The following is a 5615-nucleotide window of genomic DNA, read 5'->3' on the forward strand; positions in this document are numbered from 1 at the left end:
GGGGTACAGTAGTGCATGCCTGTAATCCCAGTGGCTCTGGAGACTGAGACAAAAGGATTGCAAGTTCGAGGAGGCCAGCCTCAGTACCTTGATGAGGTCCTATGTAATTCAGTGAGACTCTGCTCAAAATAAAATAAAAATAAAAAGTGCTGAAGATGTGGTTCAGTGGTTGAGTGCCCCTGGATTCAATTCCTGGTACAAACAAAACTAAACTAAACTTAGTTCCTTTACTCAGCCTAGTAATGGCGGAGCCAGATCTGAAGGAGGATCAGGACCAGAGCTGCATCCCTCCTTCATATTTAAATATAATTAGGATTTTTTTCCCTGCAGAAAGCATGTACTAATTTCATATTTGGAAAAAGAAAGAAGTTGTTCTACCTATCTACCCACCCATCAGGCCATCTCCAAAAAGGGATCCTGGGGCTGGGGTTGTAGCTCAGTGGTAGAGCAATTGCCCGGCACATGTAGGCACTGGGTTCAATCCTCAGCACCAACATAAAAATAAATAAATAAAAGAAAGGTATTGTGTCCATCTACAGTTTAAAAAAATAAGGGGGACCCTAATGAGAGCAGTTGTCCATGATGCTTCTGGGTGCATCTGAATCCTGGTCTTTGGGAACTTGGTTAAAAGTTGGAAAATTTAGGGACCCCTGCCTCAGATAATAGCAGAGAGATCACTTTTAGGTATGATGTTAGAACTGCAACTGTAAACTCAGGCAGCAAGGGTGGAGGTGGAACAGGAAGCTTCTTCCAAAAGTTCAACAGTATCACTTCTTTCCTTCTGGATTCTGCTGTTGCTTCAAAAATGATTCAAAGTCTGCCATTGGCTGGCTTAATTGATGCTACCTTCCCTGAACTATGTTTGGCTCTGAAGCCAAGGCTTGCATTTCATACAGAAACAACAGGCAGTCTTTTCCACAGATACCCAGTTTTATACTTCTCAGTGTGGGTTTCTGTTCAGGCAAGGTCTAGTTAGGAGGAAAGGAATTCTGTGACAACTTTTTGACTAATTACTTCAGATACATAAGATCCCTTCCCCCACCTTTTCATTGCCAGTAAACACCACATTAGGGCAAGAAACCAGAACTCCTGGTAAGTAAAAACACAAGAGCAGCCTTTGTTCTTAGGGAACACACACTAAAGTCTATGGTAGCAAAGGTAAACAGCTCAGAAAAAACAATTGTGTGTTATGTGTGTGTGTGTTTACACATACATAGGGATAAGACAAATGGGGCAAATGTAAACAGTTGGTAATTCTGGGTAAAGGGCAAATGTGAGTTATTTGTGTTATTGCAACTTCTCTGTAAATATGAAGTCATATCAAAATAAAGTTACAAAGAAGAGGAAGTCTATCTGCACTGAATTAGCTAAGGTGCTCAGCTTAGTGCTCAGAGAAGTTAAGCAAAGGATCCAGTTCCCTTTCTTGTGCTAAACCAATGCAGGAACTGGAAAAAAAAATTGTGATCACCCAACCCTTCTTCCTATGTCTCACTCTAGACCCTCTTAAACTTCCTGGTATGGAAAACATCCTGTCATAAGAGAGATCTAATCAGAATAATGTAATAAATGGAACTGCAGAACTGAATCTTTGCAAGGGACTGCAGGAGATAATACACAAGGTGAGCCAGGTGCGGGGGCGCACGCCTGTAATCCTAGCAACTTGGGAGGCTGAGGCCCTAAGCAATTTAGTGAGATTCCGTCTCAAAATAAAAAGTGTCCCTGAGTTCAATCCCCAGTACTCCCCCCAAAACAAATAAACAAACAAACCCCAAAAAACAAAACATAAGGGGAAACTTGAGTACCTTCCCGCAGGGTCAAAGTTTCTGATTTTCTCTATGTGCCTCCCAGAGCACAGGGTGGCTCAGTTGAGTACACAGTCCCATTATTTAGTTAAATAGAAAAAGAAACCATACCACAGGACTCCTGCAGTGGGAGACAAAGGTTCAGAAACAGAAAGGTCCTGTAGGGCTGGGGAGATAGCTCAGTCGGTAGAGTGCTTGGAGGCCCTGGGTTCGATCCCCAGTACCAAAAAAAAAGAAAGGTCCTGCAGAAATGCCCTGTGGTATCACAACTGATTCTGCTAATGCCAGCTCCTTACAAACAAGATTGTGTATCCTCTAGAGTGGGGCAGCCCTCACATGTTGAGGGTGCACACCCAGATAGCTCCCTCTCTCCTTAACAACTTCTCCCACCTGAGGCTTCCCCTTCCCTGTGTCTTCTCTAAATCCTGCTTTCCCTGTAGGCCTAGCTCTAGTCTGCATGAAACCATTCTTTCATACCTGACCGGTTCCTACCTTCCTCTTGTCACTCCTTTCTCAGGCTGATCCCTGGGGAAATCATTTGATTCTGAGTCAATGTGAACCTTCAATATAACTTTGATGCTCAAACATTTAATGCTCCTTCAGGATGCATAGACGTGAAAGTATTTTGAATGGATCAATCCCACTGCACTCTTTGCAGTTCAGATCCTTTAGGAAGCTATTCTTAAAAACTCTGACAGAATACTTGGTACTCGACATCGAGGACAACCTTACCACATGACAGGGACCATGAGAGTCAAGCTCAGATGGACCCTGTACCAGCTTAGAGAGGTGTATTCTAGTGATTGAAGAGGATCATGAATGCGATTGAGTTTTGGGTGGTAGAGAGCAGAACTAGGACCACTGCAGCTGAGATACAAGAAGACAACTCTAGTGGAAGGGAACACTTTACACTATGAAATGCTGTCATGTGTTGTGTGCTCCCTGTTGCAGAAGGGAGATGAAAGTGAGGCAGTTGCATAATGATTTGTTTTAGCCAGGAGTGGGGTTGTAGTTCAATGATAGAGTGCTTGCCTAGCATGCTCAAGTCCCTGGGTTCAAACCTGAGTATGGGCACCCAAAAAAACAAAAACAAAAACAAAAACAAAAAACCCAAAAAACTTTAACCAATCAAAAGCACCCAAATGTCCAGTCATTAGTGCGGTCTCTAGTGGTCTAGTGACCTAAGAAAAATAGGGGTATTGTACTGGGGCTTTCATAGAATTAGTCTGTTTTTTTTGTTGGTTCATTGGGTTGGTGCTAGGGATCAAACTCAGATGTTCCTGAAAACTAAGTTTTTTGGTTTGGTTCAAAATTCATTTGGCAGAAAATCCTGACTTGAATTGACATATGGTAATTTACAGCTTTTACTTATTCCACTTAGTTGAATATTCATATGGTTCACTGTAGAAATTTTGCATTTTATTATGGAGTACCATATTACCTTTTATTTTTTTCTGGTGCTGAGAATTAAACCATCTAGGTTAAGAGCGCTACCACTGAGCTACATTCCTAGCCCCACTGTACTAACTTTCAAAAATATAAATAACTAAACATAAATAAATAAATAAATAAAAATAACTATCTGAGCTGGGGTTATACCTCAGTGGTAGAGCACTTGCCTAGCATGTGGGAGGCACTGGGTTTGATCCTCATCACCACATAAAAAATAAATAAAATAAAGGCATTTGTGTCCATTTACAACTAAATAAAATTTTAAAATCTACCACTGAGCTACATTCCCAGTCTTTAAAAAACTTTTTTTTTTTTTTTTTTTGCGGTGCTGGGGATTGAACTCAGGGCCTTAGTGCTTGTGAGGCGAGCACTCTACCAACTGAGCTATCTCCCCAGCCCTTTAAAAAACTTTTGAGACAGGGTCTCATTAAGTTGTCCAGGCTGACCTTGAATTTTCGATTTTCCTGCCTCAGTCTCCCAAATAGCTGGGATTACAAGTGTGTGCTACTATGCCCAGTTCCAATGTGTGCCTTTTAAAAAATAAATAGACTTGGGGATGTAGTTCATGTAGTGCGCATTTCTAGCAGTTTCAATTACTGGTACTGCTAAATAAATATGTAAATAAATATCCATTTCAGATTCAGCTGATGTCTCCTCCCTTTCTCCTTCATTCCACTAAATTTCATTTCCCTTCCACCACCATTCCGTAAGTGAATTTGGGAAGCTGGTAATTATACAGCTACTATTTATATTTTCTCTACATAGACAAAGTAGAGTGGTTTTTGTTTTTCATTCAATATTATTTCAACTTTATTGCATGCTAGGCAAGCACTCTGGCACTGAGCTACAACCCTAGCCCTATATGTAAGTTTTGCTATCACGAAGAATGTTTCAATGAATGGGAATCTTTGTTTCCTGGTGCATGTTTCTTTAATAGGTACACCTAGTACAGGAGCTGATCAAAGTGTTATGCATTTTCAATGTTATATTTTTCAACTGTGTAAAATATTTGGGGAAATTCCCCTCCCTTATAATCAAGACCATAGGATCCAATAAACTCTACATCCTCCATCTTTCAGAATGGCACTTAGGGTTAAAGTCAAGTCTGGAGTTGATTTTGGATGATTTTAATTGGCCTAGTGACTATAAAGTTAAATTATGCCTTTAGGGTGCTGCTGCATCTGTCTAAAAAGAAATTTTTGTGGAAGGTGTGGTTGAAGCATCAAGAGGAACACAGAAATGGGATATCACTGAATTTTCCTGTTTTTCTATACTTTGCTAAAAGTATATGACTGTCAATTTTTTCCAATGTGAAGGGTATGAAATGATATTTTAGTGAGATTTAGTTTGCATTTCCCTGAATGATTTAATATTTGACATTTAATATTGAACATCTGAATTTTTTTCCCTGGAACTTGCTAGTTCTTATCTTTTACAAGAGTTAAGAGAAGAATTTGCACTAGTTCTTTATATGTTTGGTAGAATTCAGCAGTTATGCCATTAGATTCTGGGTTTTCCTTTGTTGGAAGACCCTCTCCTTCCCCCCTGTATTGGGGATTGACCCAGGGGTGCTCTATCACTGTGCTATATTCCTGACCCTTTTTATTTTGAGACAGGCTCTCAGTAATTTGCTGAGGATGGCCTTAATCTTGTAATCCTCCGCCTTGGCCCCCCAAAATCACTAGGAATACAGGTTTTTGCCACTGTGCCCAACTGAGTTTTTTATATACATTATTGTAAGATTTAATATTATATCTTCCTTTCCAATTCCTATGTTGCATTTTTTTCGTCATACAGCATTAGTTAGTTCAATGTCGAGGAGCTGGAATGAGAATGGTATTATGTCTAGTTTTTGGCCTTAATGAAAATGCTACTAAAGTCACTTCATTTGAGTATGATGATTGTTTACATTTTTAAAAACCAAAAAGGGGATGGTGGTGTATGCCTGTACTCCCACCTACCTGGGAGACTAAGGCAAGAGGATCACAAGTTCAAGGTCAGCCTGGGCAACTTAGGAAGGTGTCTCAAAACAAAACTTTAAAAAAAGGCTTCAGGGGCTGGGGTTGTGGCTCAGTGGTAGAGCACTTGCCTGGCTCATGTGAGGTATTGGTTTTGATCTTCAGCACCACAGAAAAAAATTTAAAAAGGCTTCAGATGTAGCTCAGTGGTAGAGCTCTTGCCTAGTATGAATGAGGACCTGGATTCAATCCCCAGTACCATAAAAACCAAAAGGAAATAATTGTGGGACTGGGGATGTAGCTCAGCAGTGAAGTACATGCTTAGCATGCACGAGACTATATTCAATCCCTAACAAAGGAAGGGAGGAGGGAAGGAGAGGAAGGTGGAGGGATTGTGGGAAAT

Source organism: Sciurus carolinensis, chromosome 17 (genome assembly GCF_902686445.1).
Source record: "Sciurus carolinensis chromosome 17, mSciCar1.2, whole genome shotgun sequence".
Lineage (NCBI taxonomy): Eukaryota > Metazoa > Chordata > Mammalia > Rodentia > Sciuridae > Sciurus > Sciurus carolinensis.